Raw genomic sequence first — 26057 nt, 5'->3', positions numbered from 1 at the left:
CATGAATTCTTTACATTTTTCGGATTTTAAGTGCTATAAATTGCAGTTCTTCATATGGTCACTTAAGACTGGCTCCAAAAAGCGAGTCAATGCTGTCGTGGATACATATTGCGTTTGTGCATTTGTCTCATAGTTTTACATTTAAGATAGTATTCTAAAATGAAAGTGATATTCAGGTTGTTGCCGTAGGGGGCTGTATGGCATGGGAGATGTCACATTTTGCATTAAACATTGGGTATTGTCGAAGAAAGATGAAGGCATGACAAAGAAAAAGGGACAACACTCTTTGTTCAACATTAACACAATGTAAATGGGTCAGATTTAAAGTGTATGAACTAATTACCATCTGCAGTCCCTGGGCACACTGATGGTATACTTAAAACACACACAATTCTTTCACAGCACACATAGGAGGATATAGCTAAAAACAGAACAGAAACATGCAAACACATACAACAATCAGACCGTTTGAAGAACATACTAACATCCCAAAGTTTTAAAAGACTGTTGTCTCCTCTGATTTACATGATTTACATCACAATGATGGGACAAAGGAACTCGTTCGTATCAGTGCAGCAGATAGAAGCTCTGCTTCTGTCAGCCTCTCTCTTTGTAATTTGAGCTTACAGACAATCACATGGGAAGTTATGATCGGAACCGCAGAGGAATATAATATGTTGCCAGACAAAGAGGAAGGTGTGGAAGATTAAATACTTTGTGAAGCATTTTTTGTTTGTCCTTTACGTACATACATTGAATTGTATATGTATTGTTTCTTGAAGCCAGTGCAGAAGTAATAAATACGTCGGTGGTTTGTTGTGAAAAAGCAAAAAGCAGCCTCTCTCCGTGTGACGACTCACAAAAAGTGCAGCGTGGAACGCTTCACGCTGTGATTTCCTCTGAGGAATTGTGTCAATGAAACGCGGCGTCTCTGAAGGAAGACGTCTCCGGCCGTCTTCCTTCAGAGACGCCGCGGGACGATGCGGCAAGATGAGAGTTGCCCGATTGGAAGCCCCCTGAAATGCATATTCTGATGTTCTCTGAGCCACCCACGAAAACATATTTTTTTCTTATTTTCGAAACGGCTCATCAATTACAACTGCGTGTCATTGGTTTAATAGATCAAATAAAACAAATTTGAGAAGAAAAAAAAAAACGGATGAAAATGAGGCGCGCGAGCGTGACAGGGAGAGACAAAGCAGAACATAAATTCATAACGCACGTCATGTTCCCTTTGTTTGAAATAAACCTCTCCTGATTGTGCAGCACAACAAGAGGGGCGATAAATTATTCAGGTAATCCCCATTGACTGCCCTTTTACAGCCGCTCACTTGCGTCTGACTGGACGTACTCTACAGTCCTCTGTGATCTGTTTTAAAATGGCAGCAGAATACATGTGACCAAAAATACATGTGACCTCTGAGTAGGACTCTGGCTTCACTCTAATGCCTAATTTATTCATTACACTCCGCCTGCATTGCAACGCCCGTAATCGTAAATATTGTAGAATATCAAAATGAATGCGAAGGGGAAGGATTATTACCGTTGTATGTAAATATCAGGGTGAAATATGGCTCCTTCCTCGTCACAGTGCGAGCCCAAGCAAGTAAGAGGCGAGAGAGAAATAACAGAACGCAGTGGTCATAGATAATAAGAGCATTTGCTTTATTGTAGCCCATGAAGGACATCTCCAGACAGCACAGCACGCCATTATTCAACACCGCTGTTCCTTCATTCATGCTGATGGAGAGTTTGCTGTAAGTGACTGCTGGGAAAAAGGGAGGATGGTTGAAGGCCCTCCCTGTGAAGCCTATCTCAAGCTTGCAATGCTCACATCTCCACCACTATCTGTCCATAGTGTTTGAGGGCTCTGCACAGTTTTGCAGATATATACGGTCATGACATTGGAAAAACAGCATATGGCAATAAATTCTCACAGGATGTCAGGTTGTCTCTGTGGATTGTGACGCTCCCTGCAGATTTTAAGACGGTACATTTTGGGTTTAAGCAAAGCTATAATCCTCGAGGCTCAAGCCCCGTTTTTTTGATACAATTTACGGTGGGGATTCTTTTCACAAATAGCCATTCATTTAAAGTTAGTCATTACCTCTCTGTGTCGTAGTTTTTTAATACTAGTGGCGGAGTCTGCCACTTGGGCTGAAAATTGTCTTTACATGCACGAATGATTCAACGGAAAACAACGCATGCATGAGAATCAGTGTCCTCGAAAGGAGGAACGGCGGCGTCACTCGTTTCAGCAGGTGACCCGGAACGACGTCTGTTTACATTCAGGTGACAAAGCCTGCTGGCAGATGTAGTAATTATGATCGGGATCAAAGGAGAAAGTATACGTGAAGTTGTCACAATGCAAGAAAGTGTGTGTTTGGGGGCGGCTGCAGCTCAGAGGGGAACGGTCGTTTTGAAACCACAGAGAGGATGCAGAGAATAATTGCCCCTGCAGGATTAGTAAAGGAATCTTTCTTTCTTTTTCTTCATATACGTTGGGTGTAGATTCATGGGTCAGGGGACAGCTGTTCATTTTGAGTTTAAATTTGACCGTAATCACGCGTATATATCATTCATGACACAAGTCTTCTAAATTTGGCAAAGTATTAGTTTTGACCCAAACCAAAATGTTTCCAGGACTTTTACATAATACTAACAGTAGTAAAGAGCCCTGACCTTCACCGCGGGGGAGTCTCTGAATGGTTAAAGTGCTCCATTGTGAAGGAGTCACAGGTCACACAGTATATTTGTCACTGCTGTTAGACTCGACTGCAATTATGCGTCAACAATGTGTCCTCAAAACAAGACAACTGTCATTTCAGCGGATCACTCTTAAACGCCGCAGTCGCGTAATGGAGCGTGAAGGTCACCAGCAGGCTGTGATCTGCTGTTGTGTGGGAAGCGGCTCGCGCCGCTGCGTGCGGCATGAAATCAAACTGTAGCTGTGTGCATGCATGGTGGAGAAAGACCAACTACTGACTTCTCCTTTATTAATAAGACAATGACAGTGTGTTTGGCTGCACTGTACACCAGTCGCTCTTCGATTGTACTACCGATGAAGAAGCCGCAGATCGAGTGTTCGCTGTCGTGTGTTAAATGTGGGATGCAATAACTCTCTACTGCCTCGCAAACATCTTTTTAAATACAAAAATTGTCTCCAGTTAAATTCAGCCTTTCTTTTTTTAAATCAGAATTGCAACATTATAGCCTTTAGAGAGAAACAAACCCTAAATCCCCCTCCTACTATAAACCTAATTGTGCCGCAGTATAAGTAATTTAGTTAGTGGCATAGTCTGCGTTTGACAGTTACTGCCGCTAAGTGTATACCGTTCAAAGGCAGGCTGCAAGCTGGAGAATAGTTTGTTAATGTTGGTTGCCGATTTAATAGTTCTCAGAGCGCATGCTGTCATCAAAGGACTTATAGACACAAATTGAGGTCAAGCCCACTCACTTTTAAGAGAGACACTGCCCAAATGAACCGATCAATAACTCATCTAATCACTTTCCCACTTTGATACTGTCTGACGGGGAAATTCTTTTTCCTCCGTCTAAAATGAGAAATAGACACTTGGTTTTTTTTCACCTCCATGTGTGAAGATTCGAGCGGGATGATTAGTACATATCGGCTCATAGACAACGTTGAAACAAGTCTGGACTGAAATGTAAATGACCTCAGGTCTGCTTCTTAATCAGCATTGTCTTTCCTAACAAATTATTTGTCTACAAACTTGTCGCTGTGTTATGATTGGAATTTCTTTGTCAGTCATTGATCATTAGTCACGCACTGTTGCCCATCTTCAGATGTGCACGCCTTCGTGAAGCTGCTTACAGAGCAGAACCGGGTTTTGGCATGAGGGTGGCACTCTGATTAAATTCCCAGCCTGCACTTGTTCCCCTGTGTCCTTTCCTTTTTGGCAAATAAATTGGAGCAAGCTGACCTTTCAGCAGATATACACAGCAAACTTGAGTGTTTAAGCTTTAAGAGCCAGACATGTTAGCTTCGACTAATCCAGTGAATGCCATTACAGCAGGTGACACGTACAAGGCGGTTCACTGCGCCACATATTTTGCTCATCATCACTCCGAGATGTTACTTTCTGACTTATTCCTATAGCGGACGGTTTGGATCACTGGGCTCCATCTCACAGTCGCTCCCTGTCTGCTGTACTCTGTGTCTGTAGCCTGCAATGTATCTTTGCTTCAAAGGGTCTTTTAAATGAATTTGTGACGTTTTTATTTGACAACGATACCTTTGCACTATTTACATATGAGACAGAAATGTGTATGACCGGGATACAGAATGCTGCGACAAACCTTCAGAAAAATAAAGAAGCCAAACCGACAAGAACGTTTACTAAATAATGCAAGACAAATTAGACAAAATACTATATGGATAGTCTGTCTGGCTGTGCTTTTCCAAGATAGCAAACCCAGAAGTATTTAAATTTTTGGAGAATCTCCACACAAGAATATTTCAGGGTTTTGATGGAGCCGTATCATTGAAGACGAAAAAAAAAAAAGGGACTTACTTCACATCGTCTTTTTTCCACTTCAATCGTTTTGACTCTGCCAACATTAGTCTCCAGAGGAAACATCAGCTTTCAACTGAACAACAGAAGATTTGGTTTCGAGATATGAGATTTAACACATGAGTCAAATCCCAGTTTATTATGTCTAAATCTCATTAGCGTTGATTTTAACAATTTTCTTTCAACTCGAAGAAAGCTTCAACTTAACTGAAGCTTTATTCTTATTATTATACATTATTATAATACAAGGTTATAATAATAATAATAATAATAATAATAATAATAATAATAATAATGATATTGAATAAATAAATAAAGAATAGCACATAATAAAGAATTGCACTCAAATAAACACTCAGTAAATTGTACAAATATTGCAGGTATTAAATTGATCATGGAAATATCACTATTTGTTAAAAACAAAAAAGTTCCACAGTTCTGTGTGTCTGTGTTGTCGTACACAAACTAAACCACGAATGGTTAATGGCCTGAATGTGGACAGGAAATGTTTTACCTGTAATGAGAATTGAATCTAACCCTCCCTCTCTCACACACACACACACACACACACACACACACACACGCACACACCGATTGTGGACTAAATTGACCATTGAGCCAAACTTGGGGTTCAGTGTCTGGCCCGTGGACACTTTGTCAGCCCTAAAACAGCATCATTAATACAAAAAAAAATCTCGTAATCAGGAAGCAAGAGTCTATAAATGGCAAACTATGAAAATGCATGAATTATTTAAAAGGTCACGGTAAGGTAGAAGCTTATTATATAAATTATGCGTGTCTGAAAATTATATTTTGAAAGGTTTTTATAAAAAGAAATACAGCTAAAACTCTGCTACTTGAAGGGAAAAATGGGGAACAACAAAATAAAGGAAGTTATTCCACAAAACCATCAAAATATGGGTAAAATGATTCTGATTGGCCCGACATCAGAAACCCTGCTGGTGTTAAGAGTCTTGGTGATGAAACTGAAATGAAATAAAAGCCTGGGTAACTGTCTCAAGGTTACAAGAGACCGTATAGTATCAGTATGTGCACTGGAGGAAGACAGAACAGTTGTTACATCTTGATAGAAGAGGGAAAAAAATGTGAGTACAAAAAAACTGAGAAGATTCTGATGCATGTTATCAGGGATTTTAAAAGCTGGACCGAGTGAGTGTTTGCCGTGGAAAGAAAGATATCCTGTTTGAGAATTCTGCGACTGCGTCAGATCATCTAAGAATGGTACCATGCAGAGATAAGTGAGCCTGAGAGTGAAGATTTAAATATAGTGAAACAAGTGTGGTCTTAGAAATAAAAGACACAGTCCGGGGTTGAAGGCAGTTCACTTAAATACATTTGTTGCAGTTGTACAGCTTCATCACGGTGTCCCAACGGTTATTGAACATTTGGTGAAAGAACATTTCTTTTCAATAAGAGAAGTCAGAACTTTTGACTTTTTGTCTGGTTTTTGAATATTCATTAAACACTTTTGTGCTAATTGGGAGTTACTTAAATGTGGAGGGAGCTAAGATAAATCCATGGGAATTACCACACAGGAAATACAGTCAAGATGATGCACTACCTCCGGCAGCAGCAAAATGAGCTATCAGCATGTTATGGAACCATTTAAAGGGCAGTAACTGTGACATGAACCCTTTTTCGAGCCTTTCAAGCAGGTTGACCTGGTCTGGAGTGTCAACTGCCTCTCTGAGATCAAAAAGGCATCAAACCGGGCAATCGCCAGCACAAACAGCTCTCGGAAAAAAACTTATATGTGCCTTGGAAAATCATAAAACCCAATTTAAACTCAGAGCATTATTATTCATGAAAGGCAGCAGTTTCGGGAAACTTCTAAAAACTAGACTTTTCTCAAACCTTGTAGAAATATGCAGTTTGTATGAAATATATACATTATATAAATGTTATATTGTAATCAAAGGCACACTACACCTCCTTGAGGTTTTTTAAAGATGTAATCCAGGTTATTTAATCCTGGTTGACTGCAGCACACGGCGATTGAGGAGGACTCCAAAGTGACAAACATTTAGGACAGACATATTTTCTCTTTGCACTTTAAAATCTCTGAAGGCCTGACAGAGAGCGATTGACATTTTCAGCCTCTAAGCTCTGGATATTATTCATGGAAATGCTGAGCATATTGAAAGAGGACTATTTTAACATTTTATAGAGTCCCAGTATCTCACCAGAGGAGACTTGTTCCACCCCTCACAACTCCATATCCATTATAGATGGCTGACTGAGGCAGGCCAGCAGTATACATATGTTTACAACTGCCAAATGCACAGGAGGAGTCCTGGAAAGAATATCCATCTGAGCTGGATGGATCCCGAAGACCTAGTTGTAACTTTATCTCCAAAGTATATCAATAATACATACAGAGATAAATGTGCCCAAGTGCCTGGAATCAAAAACATGGAAAATGTATCTCCCAATTCATTCATTTTAAAATATGCACACTTTCTGTCATTAGCTTTACTTATATATTATCAAAGCGTTATTCACAGTATCTATTTACCCTCGTCAGTCTGAGAATGAAAAACCTCTAATTTGTAAATAGTCACTTCCTCAATGCAAGGGATTAACATTGGGTTATCAGTAATATGAGGACAAAGATGATAAATGTGTCTTTTTTTTTGCACATTAAGGACCGTAAATACTCAGTCAAAAGGTTGACTAGAAGATGTTTTAGTCTAAAGTGAAATTTTTCCCAAGAGAAATACAGTTGATGTGTGAGGTGAAATAGAATTTTAGAGTACTGGGAAGTACATGAAAGTTGTCCCCGAGTTAAACTCTGTTTTGGTGTGAAACCTCCCTTTGATTGTGTAGTTCAAGACCATGGAGAGCAGTGAGGTGTTATAGGCTTTTCCCTTTTAAGTACATTGCTTGAAATGTGATTAATAGTTGATGTCTTGAGGCTGGTGGTTCTCAGTATTTGTTTTAAGGGACAGGGGAGTATTTTTTATTCCACTTCCACATTCAGTGAGACTTTGCAGAAAGCCCCAATACGTTTTTCATCTTAAGTTGTGTGTCATTTATTGAACAACTCCAAAAATGTGCTTATGTGTTTGTGAGGGTCCGAGAAGGCTCGCAAGACAAATTCAGGGACATTTCAATTTTCAAAAAGAGAAAACATTTAATTGGCCTGGCACCAAAATGAGCACCATACTTTAAACTAAGGTGAAGAGATAACATTGGCCATAAATAGCCTCTCGTTTCTCATAACAACTAAAAGTCTACAGTCATATAGTTGCTCTGTGAGGCACAGTGGGGCTCTGAGATAAATCTGAACACCTTCACAATGCTAACATAGTGACGTGTAAAGTCTATCATGTTCAACATCTTAGTTAAGCATTGTGTTATAGCATGCTAACTGACAGTGAGGTTGGTATTTAGGCTTTGTGTTATAGCATGCTCGCTCAAATTCAGGCGTTGTGTTATAGCATACTAGCTGAAAGTAAGGTTGGTATTCAGGCAATGTGTGATAGCATGCTAGCTCAAAGTGATGTTAGTATTCAGGCTATGTGTTATAGCAGCTCAAAGTAAGGTGGGTATTCAGGCATTGTGTTATAGCATGCTAGCTCAAAGTGAACATGCTAGCTCAAAGTCAGGCTGGTATTCAGGCTTTGTGTTGTAGCATGCTAGCTCAAGGTGAGGTTGGTAATTGGGCATTGTGTAATAGCATGTTAGCTCAAAGTGAGGCTGGTATTTAGCCATACACCCAATGACAATATTGGAGGAAAAGTTAGAGGGTCAACAAAATTATCATTTAGTACAAAGATAATTCTGTGCTTGGCTTTTTCTTTTTTTGTGTCAGGACTTAGAAATCAAAGAAAACATATATAATACATGTAATCAAGTGATATGAAACAACGTGTAGCTGTTCAAACTGAGATGATAAGAATGACAAAAAAATCTTACATAAATAGTGTTGTAGTGCTGCTTAGAAGATTTCATGAAAAAAAAGCCAATATGACAAATTAAATAATTCATTTTTGGAGGTTTCAGCATCAGTGAAATAAATGCCAGTGGAGAAAATGTGATAATCTGCATTCCTTAATACAGTATGTGACATATTGGGAATTATCTCATATGAAACCTCTGCTCTTCTGTTTTGTCTCTTCATCTTGACTCTTGTCTTGACAGACAAATCCTGTTACACTTGGCAATACATTCAAGACCGAAACACAAATTACAGAAGCCTGAGTATTTACCGGCATGGAGAGAATAGGGATGTTTTCATGAGGGGTTGGAAGATGAAGAGCACTTGTTTGTTAACCTGTTTTGTTGGTGACTGCTGCACCACCACCTCCACAACCTGTCAAAGTGACAGCTCTGGCAGCGTTTGGGCACATCTCAGACATTATTTGCAGATGGTAAATAAGTAAAAATATCTGGCTAACCATCATGATTCATAGTTAGTCCCAGCTCTTGTTTACAGACAAGTTGTCACATTTATTTAGCAAATTACGCTTGTGCTCGAGGCTCAGTAAAATTGTTTCGCCCTCCCACTTTAATGGGGGAAAGGGGAGTGTGAAAAATACTAAAATGTGTTTTATCTCCTTAGCCTTTAGATCTGCTGATACAGAATCTCTGCAAATCATTGATTTCTACAAAGAAGCAAACATTTAATTTTTCAGTATTCAATTTATTGTAAAAAAAAAATAATATTAAAAAAAATTCAACCAGCTAAAGGCAGCTCCATTACTCTCGCATAACCCTGCTTAGAGGCTTTTATGTAACAGGATATGGTAATACTTGTCGTACTAAGCCCTTGTAATCTTCATGCTTGAATTTGTGAACTGAGGGCCGTGTCTTTTTCCACACACTTTAAATACTGATGGCGTAATATAGCCATGTGGAAAAAGTCGCGTGAATTCCTCTGTGTGTTTAAATTATCCCAACAAGTGTAATGCAGCAAACTGTGCTATAAGTGCACTAAATATGACGAAATGATTGCTAAATCAACAGTTACGGATTCATGTACGATCCTTATGTACACCCCGTTCTCTATAATACATTTTCCTGGAGACTGCAGACCATATGGATATACAGCAGTCAGTGAACCATGAAATCACTTGGTTATCATGAAGCTGATTTGCATTCTCAGGTGAAAGCTCAATGGGGCAGGGGAGGTACTTGTTAAAACCTTCATTTATTATATCAGATCTGTCTTTTCTTATTATGACTGCACGTCCTGTTCAAAGTGTCTCGGTAACTAAAATGATTGCTCATGGAATGAGATGAGCAGTCAGCGATTCCACCTTAAACAATCGACCGGGTGATAATACTGAATATTTGGATCGTTCCTCATCTTGAGTGGTTTGCAACATTTCGCTGCTGAGTTAATTAACTTATATATGAATATTCAACCAAGCAATTGCATAACATAGCACAAATTTATCTTTGGATTAATTATTGTTTGAGGTTATATGAAGAGTTGCGTGAGCAGTGGGAATCATTCATACAATAAACAAACGTGCGTTCGCAGCCACATATAGACCCTGCCGCTCTTCAGCTGATTAAATCCCCGAGATGTGACATGAACATGACAGATACCTGAAAATGTCCATAAGCTGCACCGTGTATTCTAGCGATGATGCTAAAACCTGTACACAGTGAGATTATGTTTTACAGACCTGCCTGTGGAAGGATTACGCACGTAATTGGTGGAACCATTGATGCAAGACCATCGTTTAGGAAATTGGGGACATGTAAAATCTAATCCTCGTGATCAATTTGTTTTCTGGAAAAATAAAGCTTAATTACTTCATTAACACTCTGAGACACTGATTTATCGTCAACACAGGACTGGTGGGGGGGATGTGAGAAATTTAGCTCTGGTGAAACAAAACAATCCCAACTCAAGTTCCACTTATTAGCTTTTTCAAGCATCTGATGGCAAGACTACTTTATGAGAGACATTCTGTTTTTTGTTTTTTTTAATCATCAAATTCAATGCAGCATAACCAATAATATACATAATCTGCTTCTTTGTCAAAACCCGACGCCTTCATTACCCACGATGCAACTCGACCGCCCGCAGTTGGGTCGGAGATTCAGTCGTTTTGTCGAAATTTCATATACGAGATAAATATTTCACTTTATGTTTCATAAATGAATTTGCCTCCTAAAGGGACAAACAGAAACTACTACTGCATTTTATACTCTTGATGATACTTTGATTTTGTCGTATGAAAATGTCAGCAACACTCAAAAACAAAAAAATGGTTTATTTATATCGGCTGCAATGTTAGATTAAATGATTCATCACTTGCCAGTTGCTTTTGTATAGCAGGATGTTTGATATGTAATACGCTTTGACCCACTATGAGCTTTTACAAGTTCTTGGCTGATCATATTTCAAAAACATGTCCAGTTCAGTCCCAAAGTATTTCAATGTAACTGGAGCCAAAATGATCTCAAAGACATTTCAGAGAGCAGCGAGTGCTAAACAACAACACAATTAAGAGAATACTTCACTGACCCAAATATCGCTGCTTCATATTTTATGTGGCTTTAGCTTTTATCTCGGGTGGCAAAGCGCTTTCATTATTTTCTTCTGTTGCAATCGGAAAAACTCGTCAGAAAATAAATCTCTAACTGATGTGATAGTTGAATGATTTTCAAGGGAATTTGAGCCACGGCTCTATGGATGGAAATGTTGACATGTGGATCCAACGCTTTGGTCCCGATGGAAATATCTTGACTGTACGTTGTGATTGTCATTACATTTTGTACAAACTTTGGCCAATGTGTTGCCAATACATATGCACGGTCCCAACAGGATGAACAGTAGTAACTTTGATGATCCCCTGACATTAACTTTAGCACCATCCTCAAGTCAAAATATAACTTTGGTTTATGATTTTTTTTGTTGAAAGAATGTCATGCTTATAAGCCAGAGCTGTACTTTGTGTTTAGTACTAACGAGCAAACATTAGCACGACAAACACACAACAAAACTAAGATGCTGCACATGGTGAACACTGAACCTTAATAGCATCCGGACATTAGCGTCGATGGTTAGCATGTTGACATTAGCCTTTTGCTCAAAGCACAAAGAACCATCTCACAAAGACGAAAGCGCGGCTTTAAACTTATATTATTATTTGTTTTAATCGCCAAATAGATTGTAGTAAAGGCTACCAAGTAAAGTGTTTTACATTCTTTAGTTTTGGAGCATTTCCTTTATCTTATGTAAGGTGTTTTTCTAAAAGCTATTTATTCATTGTAAAAATTAAAAAAGATCAACAAAAACAATTAGCAGATTATTCTATTATAAGAATAATTGTTAGTCATAACTCTTGTTGCGTTGTGGTTTTGCTGATTCCCATCCTCAGAGCAAAAAGGCACCTTCCATATCTGGAGTCGAGGATCTGACAGTAACGTGAGCAAAATCTAATGTCTTATTAAGACCTGTAGCTTACCCCATGTTGACAAGTGTCTTCAAAAAGCTTGTACGTCTTCAGATGACTCATTTCCAAGGACCTCAACATGTGATCCACAACCCTTGTCTGATGAAGTCTAACCAGAATACAACAGGCTTAAATTATTACTTAGAATTGTTTTTTGTGATCCCCGCCGGTTCCTTTGGTTCAAGGATTTGTCTCGGTAATCTGTCCCTTTCGCAGCGCCGGATTCATGAGTATTGATTGTCTGGGCATGGAGAGCACACGTATACACACACATACACACACATACACACCATTCATCTTTGCTTGACCTCTAATGCCAAAGGTTTGTGGTGCTAGTAAAAAGCTAATTATTCAATCAAACTACTTTTACAAGCAATTTTTTGAAACAGTTTGAGTCTCATTTTAAATGTAAGAGCTCAGCTCGGTTCGAGTCAGGCCAGCGCTATAGGAGCGTTCATTACTTACTGAAGAAGTTTAGATTAGCGGAAATGGCTCAGACAAAAACAGCTTCTCGTCCTTAATAATCACCTCACTTTTGGGCTTTTGTCCCCAGTTGACTAAAAGAATGTTTCACCCAGTGATGAAAGTGGATATATCTGATGTATTTAAACACATTAAGGCTGCACTTAGCGACATATTTTTAACATGTTCACAGTTTCGGGGCATCGCTGTTCATGCACCCCTATTAGGTATGTGTAATTATGCTTTGACTGTGGGAACACAGTTTCTGAAAATCCATGAATACGTACAGCTTTATGATTGATAACTTGCCATGCGATCCTGTGTGTAAAGCAAGTCATTAATCAAAGTGCTGACAAGAGAAGTAAATTACTGTAAAGCCAGGGGAAAAGAGGAATGGTCGGATGGCGTTCAGTTTCGTGGATCTGGTGAGGATTAGTTTGACCTCACAGTTATGTCAGCTATCAGGCTACGCTACACCTCTGAACAGCGCGCCGTTTCCTGTACGAGTGGCTCTGTCAGTCGACTGCTGAGTCATTATGACATTGAGAATGTCCTTTAATAGGCGCTTTAAAGCTGTGGCTGCTTTGCCTTCTCACAGGTACTGTCCTAGCTGCAAAAGGAGGTACTCGCTGAAAAATGTCATTTGAACCAAATCCTTTACTCAAGTCAGGAAATTTGAACATAATTAGTCTGTAGACAAAAATAAATACACAAAAACCTCCTCACATGGCTATGGGGGAATTCATTTCCCAGATGCTGTGGTCTATTAAGTGATGTGGGTCCTTGCTTTCTTTGCCAGTAAGCTCAGGAAATGCCATCACTTCTGTCGATATCTGGGGAATGGAGCATAAAAAAGGCCCCAATATGAATGCCTTCACTCAAATCCATAATTGATTGAAGCTCCAAGGGTGTGTTTTGTCTCCCTAGATGGTCAGCAGCATCTAGTCTAATGAGATGCCTGAAGGCTTCTACAGAGCTTTCTTTGGTGTAGCAGATATCTAAGACACTCTGGATAATAATCTAGATACTCTGGAGTTTATCAAGGAATATCTAAGATACTACTAGATAAACTATTTTTATCCAGTAGAACGTTCTCACATTGTCTCTGAATTTGTAATTTGTACCATTCTGTGATCAAATAATGGTTATTAAATGTCAGTCATATTGTATTGCAATTCTTGATATTGCTGTAGGAAGAGGTTTTCTTTCTGTAAATATCCACGCAAATCATAAAATATAAGAATGCGTGATTCAGATATCTCACTTACACATTAATAATAATACAATATCCCTCTGTCTCTGATACTTTCTCAACACATGCATTGTTATATGCAGATTGTATTTTCACTGCACATTTATGACTATTTACATTCAAAGTCTATTTCTAGGCCTGTGAAATACACATTGACGCTAGTGTTGCTCATCTTTCAAACTATGTTGATTACAAAGGCCCTTCGTTGTTGTTTTTTCCTGCCTCACGCATCCAGTTGGCTCCGTGTGGATCGACAGACAGAATATAACCAAAAGTGAGGTAAAAAGTGAAGTCTCAGCCACCTCTGTTGTCATGCCAGAGCATTTTAAGTTACAAAGCTGGCAGCGCAGGAGGATGACTGTCTTTGTCTTTTGCCCAGATAGGAAGGAATCACTGTGATGGATAACGACTTGACGGAGTACGTCCTTCGGCCAAAGTTGCCTGGCACTGAGGATTTTTATTCTGTCTTTTCACTTCATATAAGGGCCTGGAGAGAAATAGAAAGAGAAATAGGGAGGGAGAAATCTTTTGGCTACTGGAGGAAAATAGAGCAGGGAAGTGGATTGTTTGATACTGTGAAGGGTAGCCATGTTGGAGATTAAGTGAGACCGACTTGTCCTGGGCTGACACCGGACTTATCACACCGGGCCAGGTGATGATTTGATTCTTTGAAAAGAAGATGGAACCGGGGAGGAAAAAAAAATCAATTGTTAGACCATTGTGGACAGGTGAAGGACTTCTTGTTCGATACAAACTATATGCACCACCCAGTGGTTTCTCAGTATCACATTGCAGTCACGGCACTCACTGTCACAATGGCTGTCAGAGTGGTCTGCAGCACCGCCACACACACACCACTAGGAGCAGTTAATATGCATGGCATGATGGACTCTGAAATGATGGACTGTGAAATTTGCGACACCTACACTCTGACTTTATTTCTCTCCTTCATTGCTTAAACTTTGACATGACAGAACTGACTGCAGCGCGAGATGAATTGAAAAAGATTGCAGTGACGATTTAAAAAGGAAAAGCTTGCGTCATAAATACTTCATTGGCTGGATGAATAGCTGAAGGTGACAAGCCTAAAGTCCCTCCCTGAATACAAATTGATGTACAGTAGGAGTTGGAAGACAAACCAAAGTGGAGAATTCTGTTTTTTTTTTTTCATGCATTAAGGCTCTCGGCAGACAAACGCAGGCAATATGGTAATCTCTCTTGGGTTGCGTGCTGCTATACTGCAGGCGGAGCTGTGACATGTCATGTCGCTTGTTTGGAAATTTCAGGGACAAGTGAGAAACTGAAGGCCCGTGACCTTGTCCTCCCTCTCGAGAAGCAAAAATGAAAGAAAAATCTCGCAGCAGAAAAAGCATCTTAAGTGAGTTACGAAACCCCGCTCTCATCCGTCTTCATCAGATATGTGTGAATGTCATCGACCTCATGTTAAAGCGTGCAGTAATTATTTGGAGCCATTAATAACCTTATTTTTCCAGTCACGAAATCTCATCACCAGCCGAGGATTCGCCCGTTCTTTGTTTTGCACAGATAAATTCCAAAGCTGTGTCAAAATATGATGAATTTTTCATTACGCTCTCCTTTACACTTTGTTCTCCTTTAGCTACAATGATGCAGTGAAATATTAATGACAGGACACACATTCATCGCCATGGTATCTCCAAGTCTGTTTTTCTGATGCCTCTCCTGCTGCTTATGCTTCTTTCCTGTTGTTTCGTAATCAGATCAGCGCTCATATCACACACAAAGCTGCCAAGTGGAAAAAGGAGCAAGCTCAGTCAATGAGATTATCATTGTATGACTGCCTCCCTTGTGTGTTGAGAGGAATGTTGCCTCCGTCACTAGAATACTGACTGGAAGTAGATCAAAAATGTCCCAAAATGTGTTAAAACGACCCAAAGTCTGCCGGCGTTTTGCAGTGGCGTTAACTAAGCCCCCTCAGCCGGTTTAACAACAAGACTGAACATGTTTCTCGTCCTTTTAGGCGCTGTTTTCCCTTGACGCCAGTGGGAGTCACCTGCCTCAGCTCTGACTCTCTGACCACCATCTGATCGGGATGCCAATGTGAAACCTGCGATGGAGACCGGGGCTTGATATCTGGTGAGTTTGTCGTGCTTTTTTTTTTTAAGCCGCTGCATATTGAATGTGGACGGCTGCAGCTCCGCCCCCGAGCCGGGGCAGCTTTAATTATGCTGAAAGTGTGGTGTTAGCAGTGGTGCATCAGCAGATTGAAGACGCAGTACTGTGCAGATCGCCGTTGGGAATTTGTTACAGAAAAGAATGAAACTACAGGTGCAGAGCAGATCTGGGTCAAACGCTTTTTCCTTTTTTTTCGTCTTTGCTTTACATAGTTTAAACAGACATATGTGTAGAGTTTGTCAAGTTAAAAGCACCTTTATCGGCTAGACGTGTTTACGGACATACTGTGCATCGAAGCAAAGGCTCAAACAAACACAAACATATTGCTATTGTGTACAGGAAGGAAGGGATGAGAAATAGATACGCAATGCAATGTATGCAGGGTCCCATATAGTGTGTGTGGGAGTGTGCTGGAGAATAATTTAATGTGTAGTAAGTAACTTTAAACGCATACAGTATGTGTTTCACCAACAGTAAATAAAGATATTATTACACATCTTAATCTGCATTAAAGACTCTTAAATAAATGACTTTAAAGTATATCAGAGTACATTGTTTTGTTATTACGGAGTTGTTGTTTCCTAACAGCACACATATAAAGTTTAATAAAGTATCTATCTATCTATCTATCTATCTATCTATCTATCTATCTGTCTATCTGTCTATCTATCTATCTATCTATCTATCTATCTATCTATCTATGCATCCATCCATCCATCCATCTATCTATCTAATTGAATTGTTCATGAGAGTGATGGCGTGTGGATAGAAACAGTAAGTTTAGTTTTGAAGTGCGTAAACTCAATGAAGTCCGACGTCTTTCCCTCTTGAATCCACTTCCTCAATACATACATGGCTGTACATGTCGACACTGGTACATTGACCATACGCCATCCAGCCATATACTAGTTTTTTTCCACGTCTCGTTTCATCCTTAAGGAGTGCTTGCGGTCCTTCTCTCCGACCACAGTACACCGAGGCTCTCCTCGCTGAGGTGGGGGAACAAATATCTCGCCTGAAAGACGAAACAGAGCAAGTGCCTCAAGGCTGTGAGTGTTGGATCAGTGAGGCGTTGCTTTGTGTCTAACACCATTTTTACCGGCTCTTCTATTCCTTCATCCAGATTTTGACAACTGGACAGTCAGAGGATATTATTCAGAGACATTTTAGGAAGAAAATATAAAGGAGGCAACAGTAATACGCCGTGACGAATAATCACTTTCCGACCTAAACATGGATAAAAAGGCAAACCCATCTAGCAAACTAACTTTGCCAAGTATTTCAAATGAGTTGACCCATGTGTGGCACAAACATATTCTACCTGGAGTCGTAGTGCAATTGACTGCATCTCTAACCAACCTGAAACGGGCCATAAAGCACTCTTCAGAACGCTGCGGCAGTACATAAACGCAGTTTCGCGTTTCAATCGTACATTATATATAGCATGAAACTATTAATTAAAACCTGGTACACGAGAGGGTCGAGTTAATGATCTGTGTTGCGTCTTCAGAGAGCAGTCAGCCGAGAATAATTGTGTGCATCTGAAGTGCAGTAGGTACCTGTATTCCCCTTAACATCTGTCTGGTGTGCTCAGAGTAGGTTTGCATCCTAAAAATGTCATGGCGCTACATCTCGGCACTACATCGAATGCAGCACGCTGGCAGTAGCTGCACTTTGCTGGGGGCATAGTTTTGGGGAAAAAAGCTCAGGGAAATTCCCCCGGGGCAGTGCACTAAGGAGAGGAGGTTGGAGTTGACGTTATTCTCGCTACCTCTGACCCGCTGTGGTCACAACCCCTGTGGTTTCTGTGGTCAGGGGGGACTCACACAGTGCTGAGAACAAAGAAATATGATGGCTCCCACTTGTCCTCCTCTGGTTCAAAGGGAATGGCAGGGCAATGCTAATTAGCCAGCTTGTGTTACTGAATTGAACATAACTGCTGTTCCCTTCAGTGTTCCCCCTCCCCCCTCATCGTACGCCTAACAAGCAGCGTCTACAACAGTCATGCACCCTGCATAACTCTGCATATTTTGAGCACCGTAAGACATCCTGTTCTCATGCTGTCCTAAAAAAAAGAAGGGGAAATAATTCCCATAGTTGGATTAATCCTTTTTTGCAAGGAAATTGAATTCATCGTTTTCTCCGTTAAGCAATGGCAATGTGTTCGGCGAACGAGCAGCAGTCCTGGTCCATATGTATTCTTTCGACATCTTCGCCCAGCTGTTCTTTGGGAGTGTAGTTTAATCCCGACTGTCAAGTTTGAGGGCGATAAGCGGCGTAACAACAGGATCCTCCCACCGGTTCTTCACCGCGCTTTCAAAGTGATGATACTACAACTGAGAAAATGGTGCTCTGTAAGTCGGTAGTGACTTCACGGTTTCAATCAGGGATCGAAGGGAGAGTGAGGAGGAGGTCAAGTTATTATCCTCACATATTCAAAATTCCAGCGCGTGTACGCCTCCTCATCCCCCCGGCAGGTGTTCTGTGGTCTCCTTCTCTTGTCAAAGTAATCTGAGTCTTGCAGTCAGTGTTTCCTGGAATACCAAGTATTGAAGGCGATGACAGGCGGCGGTGTTGAGTAGCAGCTCAGAGTGTTCTCGAGGTGTGAGGCACATGTTACCATGTTAAGATAACATCTCTGCTCCCGATTCTTCTCTCTGCCGCTCTAATCATCCCCAGAAATTAAACGATACGCTCCGTGCCATCCGCATCTCCGAATAACAAGGGCTTTGTGAATTTTGAAACGCCGTGGCTGAAGCTATTTCAAATGATAGTGGAGGAAAATATGGTAGAATCAAACACACCTGCAAGCGTGCGAGCACAAGTCAGATACAATGGATGCGTAGCTCCAGGGGAGTTGTGCTCAGCGTCTGGGTGCTTTTTCCCTTTTTCTCTCTCTCAGTCAAATATCTTTTTGTTAGTGCAGATGCACTCAGGGTTGGCAAACACATTGAAGACTGAGTCACTTAAACAGCCTCGTCTTGACACACAGCTGACTCACTGTCTATTGATTTCTTTATACATCATATTCTTTTGTGCCTGTTTGTCGTTATGTAGCCGATGTATCAAAGAAGGGCGTTGTTCGAACTCCTCCGAGGCACATATGTTCGTCTCAAAGCTACATCATGTGATAAGAAAACGTCGACCCATGACTAAATGGCACATGGAGTAGCAACCGTATTGCGTAACGCTCATTAGTTACGAGAAACACAAGTGAGTTTAAGAATCCACTTCCATTAATTGCCAAGAATAGCACAACGGTGTTTGTGAGCATGAACAAGCCTCTCTGACTCTCCCAGAGTGGTGAAACAGAGAAGCCTTCATCTGGGTTGTCATGCAAGTGTAAAGCCTGGAGCTCATTCATTCAAAATAAACGGCGCATTACATTTTTGATGCAACTTTTACTGCAGCGCTTGAATCCAAAGAGGCGAGCTCTTAACCTAAAAAGGTATCCATAATCACTGAAAATGGTTCTCCTCGTCGCTCTCTTTTCTAAATGTGTCATTTCATTCACGGATGCAGAAATCAGCAGAGCGTCACAAACTACAGAGCAGGACGGACTCTTCTCTCTCGCTCCTGCATGAAATTTAGTGAACTTAGAGGTAAAAGTGCAGCGACACAGACAATAAACCGATTTGAATGCACGTTGTATCTGAGTCAACCCAGACGCACAACCTATCTAAAATAAATAGGCTCAAGTTAAGAAGCCGTGTTGTGTATATTGTTTGAATATTGTATGGCTAATGTATGTACATTTTTGTAATTTATTTTTTATACTTGATATTTTATTTAATTATTTCTACGACAGAAAAATACGTCAGTCAAAAGGTAAGGAGAAATACAAGAAACAAACCATGTGTCTGGCCAAGGAAAGAAAACACGCACGAAAAAAAACAATCAGGTAAATGAGTGCAAAAATAAAATATAACAATAAACCAAAACAATCAAAACATGCAACACTTGTCAGTCAATCGAGTCAAACCAATTCATTCCAACATACAGATACATCCAAAAAAATATAATCTATGAGTTCTATTCATAAACCTATGAGATTAGGGAGGGCGAGTCACCTGCCAGTTTCCTTATTTGACATCTATTTGGTCCATTTTGTCCATCCAGTTATGCATATGCCCTTTTTCAGCAAGGTCAATCTTTCCATCTCGTTGATTTCTTTGAACATATGTACATTTTTGGAAGGAGTGTGGTGCTCACTGAAATGTATATTTGTATATTTTATTAGAGTAGCAAGGCGTTGCTCTTAAGGTGCTCAGATAAATGTTCACTGAATACAATTAAGGTATTTTATGCAAATAGAATAGTATGTTTATTCAAAGGGCTATTTTGAGATATCTACCTCAACTCAAAGGAAAGGAGTTGTGCAAGAGGCATACAGACATGCACCTCCTGCGCTCCCCTTGCTGCTTCTTCCTCACAACTGTGAATATCTAAACTTCCTCCCTCAAGTCTCTGCTCCTTGGCTCATGGTATAAAGAGGCCAGTATTCGTGTCCATCTGCGCACTGCTCGAGAAACATCGCCGTGGCACAAGACCCCTCCCTTTCATATCACCTCAACTACAATGGTCGGGAAAAGGCTGCGTGATAGTGGCAGACGATTCGCTGGTTATGAGCCACAGCTTCTTCATTGTCTAGCATGCTGGAGAAAGAGTGGGATCCCTAAAGAGGCCTGGCACAGTCTCTGCTTCCATCTGCCTGCATGCATCGCCATGGAGCCCAGCTCGCACCACTTGAGATTATACTCACGTCCAAGCTGTTACTGTAATTTGCATTGGCTCATAGGCAGAGGAGAGTGAAGAGGAGGAGGAGGAGCTGCACATGAGGCAGGGATGTTTTAAGTGGTCCTGGCAGCACAATGAGCTTGTCTGGGTGAAGTATCATATACAGGTGGCATCGGCAGAGCTATATTAAAGTGCAATAATGTATTTTAGCAGGTTGTCCAAGATCATTGTTTGTGTTAGGGCTTATAGTAAATTATAGAACGGTATTGTTTGTAACTGTCCCAGTCACATTCAGTGGTATCGTTGGTTCTCGGTTCATTCTCCATGCCTGTCTGCAGGAGCACACACAACATAATCAGTCAGAATACATAAAACAAATTAAAACATCTTAAGACTGTTGCGCTTTGTTACGCATTCCTTCAACGAGGAAGTGATATGTTCATTTGGTGTAATTCATTTACATGAAAGGTCACGCCACGCAAACACTGGGAAAACAAGCAGCACGAGAGAGGGATCAAACCAAAAGTCAAAAACACACTGTTAGTGTGCAGCCCGCTCAGCTTCGCTTCATGCATGAAACCTGGGGAGTGAACATAAAAATGGCGTTTCAAAGCCACGGCATCGAACTGAATGCAGCGACATTCAAAATGGAAGAAGCACTTTGGGAACTGTTGGATACGTTGAAACTGCTTGATGCACAATTCTTTGATTTAATTCACCTTTTCCTCTCAATAAAAGGGAACGGACCCAACACATCACATGTCCCGCTCAGTTCTCCAGGATGTTCTCTGATGTCCTCAATTTTCCAACTTAATTTGTTACTCACTTGATAGCTTTTGGATGACAATTTAGTTCAGTGACTTGATTATCAAATTCACTAATTAGCCGGAGACTGAAAATAAATAGCAATTTCTGATGATAACACCTCTAACAAATAGGTTGGGAGCTAATTATTTTTGGCACAGCCACAAGAATAATGACCCATAATGAACTTGGTGGTTAAGTCACAACATGCAGCATTTAATGTTTCCCATTAACATCAGCAAGTATCTATATCTATATCTATCTATCTATATATATCATTATATATATATATATATATATATATATATATATATATATATATATATATATATATATATATATTGTAGTTACAGTATTTACAGTATTTCAAAGTTTAAAAACTGTACAATTTAAATTGTCAAGCTGAATTATTAAGAATGTCAGACCGGTTATAATTTTTTATTGAAGAAGTTTATCATTTTGTTTGTTTTGCACCAACTTTCCATTATGGAGAAAGGGAAATTAACAGGATTCAGCTATATTAACTTTGTGCACAGCTATGGCAAAAAATAATATAGATAAAAAAAATAATTGGGTGACAGATTAGAGAAAGCCAAATGTGCCTTTCAGTCTCAATAACAGGCCTGACAGGTTTGTGACTAGAGGCTCACGAAGTGTAGGATGAGCTTGTCTGCAGTCACATAATTACTAATTATACTGATATGTCATGCATTGAATACATTGACCTGATTTCCCTTAAAAAATGTAATTGGAGGCAGAAATAGCAAATAAGGAGCTAATTTACTCAAGAAATCAGGCATGTCAAACTTCTTAAACATGTCTTCTGTTTGAACCTGCAGGCTTGTCTTTATCATAAAAAAGAACTAGGTCATCATGAGATTTTCTTCTTTTTTTTTAACACATCGACAAAAACAATTGATCACAGTATCCGGTTATGTGGATCCATTTCTTTAGTTAAGATCATTGTTAAGATCAAGGGAACAGCTCGGTTGCCTAAATGTAAAAGATGTAAACCTCTCGTGGCACCAAGAGCAATGTTTCTAAGCGTGAGCCACCATTTTGTTAATATCTTATGAACGTCCACAAGGACGTCTCTGCAAATGTTTTATCAGGCAGGAAAAGATATTTGACATGTTTATTAGGCTTGAGAGATATATCTCTTTTTGGTGAAAAGCACTGACTGAACGCATAGCTGGGTTTACCCCGAAGACCTCTGCAGGGTAACTTTTAATTAAATGTAGTTGACAGGTAAATCTGGTTTATTTCAACTTGGCATGATTCCCATAAATATGTCTCTTGTGGCTCCATGGGTCGTTGCTAACTTTGCACTCCGTTGGAGAGATGAATGAAAACAAGGACTCACACAAACGACACATATCAATGGAAGTTATGCGAGCCTCCTATGAGAACTTTGGAAATGAAGAAGATTTTTACATAAACCATTTCCAATACTTTGAAAACAGAAACACAGTCAGTAGAAACTGGGGACCCGAACCCTTCGTGGCTCACTGCGTAGAAATCTACGTCCAGGCCTCCTTGCACATTGATTTGTTCACATGCATAACATGTTAGTGTGTGTGTTCCTGCGAGAGAAACCTTTCATTACCCAACTCTACGCCGGCCCATAGAGCTTCCTGTTCTGGCTAATTTATTTTGACCTAAGTCTAATCATCTAAAGCTGCCATTGTAATTTCAGATCATAGTGTGTCCAATAATTGTATAGTTAGTTTTTTTTGCAAATCTCCCACTAAGCGTTTTGCTGTACATGTTGTGACGACTTATCTCTTCCAGTGAATTTTTGGGAAGATGTCTCCAGAACAACAATTTTATTAAATGTTATTTTCAGACATTGTCGTCCCACAGCTGTGATCGCTTTCATCTATTTTACTTGCCTCTTTGCAACACATATCTTCCTCCTCAGGAGGCAAAGAACAGTGAGTGCAGGAACAACAACAATTTCCTGCGGTGCGTCTTCTGGAACGGCCGTTGCATTTAGCTTCACGAGTTTCCTTAGAAGACAAAAGAAACGCAGATAAAGTCAGCATCACACATGCATGCAAACAAACCTGCTCGTGCAGATTATGCAGGGTTGTTGCTGGCCGGCCAGCAAGTTGCCCTAGATTTAGATCCCTCTGCAGTTAACCCTAAAGGATGCTCCAGTCGTCTACTTTCTGTATTTCATTCAATCTAACGTGGAGATGTTTATTTGGAAAGCGGTAGGAGGCTCATGTAGCTTGTCCCAATACATCTGAAACCCTGCTTACCTGAATCTCGACAACAGAGGTGTTGAGTGCAAAGACGGCACGACCCGCAGAGCCTCAATAGCCTCATTTACGGGAAATACGCCAGGTTGAATAAATGGGAATCCTCCTCTGAGGATTGCGTTTAAAGAATATAAAAATGACCCATTTAAAACCAGATCAGGATTATACAAAACATGAAAATAACAAATGCGCGTATGCAAATGCTTCTGCAAAAGCAACAGTTTGACGAAATAAGCTTGTGCGCAGAATAAAGTTGTGTTTGTTTTTTGTCACAGTAAACAGTGGCTGGTACATAATAACACGTTCTTAGTGATATGCAGTTGAAAGCAGCTAGTGTATATTTGAATTTACTACGTACTCTTGGTACAAAGCCAACTGTAGATAAATCCACACCATATGTGTATTTACTGCCCCACTGCCACTGTCTACACACTGCAAGGTGCTGTGTTTGGCACAGGGAAGGGATTAGTGAAGCTCAAATGCCCTGCAGTGTATATATGACTATAATACCTAAAATATCATGTGTTTGACAAAAGTTCTGCCTAAATCTGCTCTGGGTTAGCTTTCCCTTTGAAGTGTGTCAAATTGAAACTGTGCGGTCCATTATTTGTCTGCACTTAGTGATTCACATGCAGTCATGGCCGCCTCATTGTGAGGTTGGAACACACACTCGTAAGCGTTACAGCCTTGAGTGAATTTGGGCCACTGTCTTCTGTATCAATTAGAGCTGTGTGAGTTTTTCATTATTGCGTCCAGCCCTGACTGTAGATGTATTCATGCGGATCCTGTTGGTAATAAATCTCAATTGTTATCGTTAATTAAATTATATCATAGTCAAAAAGGAGGAGGTGCGCACTGGGTATCAACTCGAAGAAACCAAATGAAGAATAAGGTTGTGCACTTTCAAAAGGGTCTGGTTGGACAGCCACACAATGCACTAGTTTAACCAGATTAGAGTCTACAGCCAAGCTAGCAGCTTAGTGACAGCGCTGCTATGAGCTAAGCGCTAACATCAGCTTGCTAATACGCACACAATATGAACATCTGGTATAATGTTCACCATCTTAATTCAGCCTGTTAGCCTGTTAGCATGCAGCTGAGGCTGGTGCGAAGGTCATCTGTTTTGCAGATACTTGGCCACAAACCAAAGTACTGGACAGACTGAAATTGTGACCTGATAACGGCTGAAAAGTCGGCGGAACACCAAAGTAATTACAATTCATCCTGAAGTGGACATGGATTTCTGGAGCGCATATCACGGCAATCTATCTCACAGATTTTGATTAAAACTACGAATGTCAACCTCATGGTGGTACTAAAGGTACAGGGAGAGGATCACCAAAAGCCTTGGGGAAACATTGACGTGGAAACTTTGAGCTGCTGGTGGCATTAACTACAAAGTCAGGTGATCACTGGGAAAAAAAGGATTTATCCTCTGGGGACTATACAGGCAACAAGATATTTTGATCTGGACCAAAGTGACAATAGAACAATTCAAGGTAGATGAACTGTACATTTCAGTACCTTTACACTAAAAACCTCAGTGTTTTTTGACAATTCATTGTGACATCAGTCTCATTGTAACTGCTTTGTAGATTTGTAAAAAAATATATATTATTTGTGATTATAATAGAAGGTTTTTGTTTGTTTGTTTCAGACATCGTTCCTTTATTATCGAACAAGCTGGCCTGTAATCCAGCTACAATGCACAGACCAGCTTACATTAATGAACGCTCAGTGCTTTGCTGTCTTTTTGTCAAAGGAATAGAGTGTATCTCATCCGGTAGAGGTTTTCAGTTTAGCCATTTCATACATTTTCTCTCTTCTGTAATTTGTCTCTTCGCTCCAGTCATCTGTGGCAGCGGAGCACATAACGGGCATGCATAATACCTTGCAAGGCTACATACAGAGCGGGATCAATGCAGTATAGGAGCCTTGGGAGGAGGATTTGGGACCGAGTGTGGATTCCTCAGTATCCGCTGGAGCCCAGAGTGACACAACAAGGCTCCAATTCAGCGGATCTATGCTGCTTGTCTGCACAGAGCGAGGAGGCCGCGCAGTCGTTATGCTGAGGAACAATGATGATGTGATACATGTAGCGGGCAAACCAAAACGTCCCCATGTGGGGACACATGCAACACAAATATATATAGCGGAGACGATCACACTGCTACAGTGTTTGTAAATCACACATCCTTCTTCCTGGATTTCCAAATAACTAAATAAAAATAGAAATCCCATAAGATGGATGTCATTCAGCATCACGATCTGACCGCGAACGGTTGTTTACCAGCTCCTGCTTTTAATATGGTTTGTTTGTCTGCGCCTTTTTTCTTCTTTTTAGACAACTATGTTGACTACTTTGGCTCCGAGGAGGTGTCAGTAAAACCCATAGACGGAGGAAAGTGAAACC

General features: G+C 40.3%; 1 protein-coding gene across 2 annotated transcripts in view; it reads left to right on the top strand.

The window, feature by feature from the left end:
- lrfn1 (leucine rich repeat and fibronectin type III domain containing 1) overlaps positions 1–26057 on the top strand; it is a 93162-nt gene that overhangs the window by 53003 nt on the left and 14102 nt on the right. For both annotated transcript variants that reach the window (XM_068585464.1, XM_068585463.1), the window contains one exon: positions 15685–15800. The gene's annotated coding sequence lies outside the window, so the exon portion shown is untranslated. The remainder of the gene's footprint in view (positions 1–15684; positions 15801–26057) is intronic.

The sequence above is a fragment of the Clinocottus analis genome, unplaced genomic scaffold, assembly GCF_023055335.1.
Source record: "Clinocottus analis isolate CAN_PGR_092001 unplaced genomic scaffold, fCliAna1.0.p SCAF_2, whole genome shotgun sequence".
Lineage (NCBI taxonomy): Eukaryota > Metazoa > Chordata > Actinopteri > Perciformes > Cottidae > Clinocottus > Clinocottus analis.
Note: the sequence above shows the minus strand (reverse complement) of the source record. Positions and strands in the feature narration are given on the sequence as shown.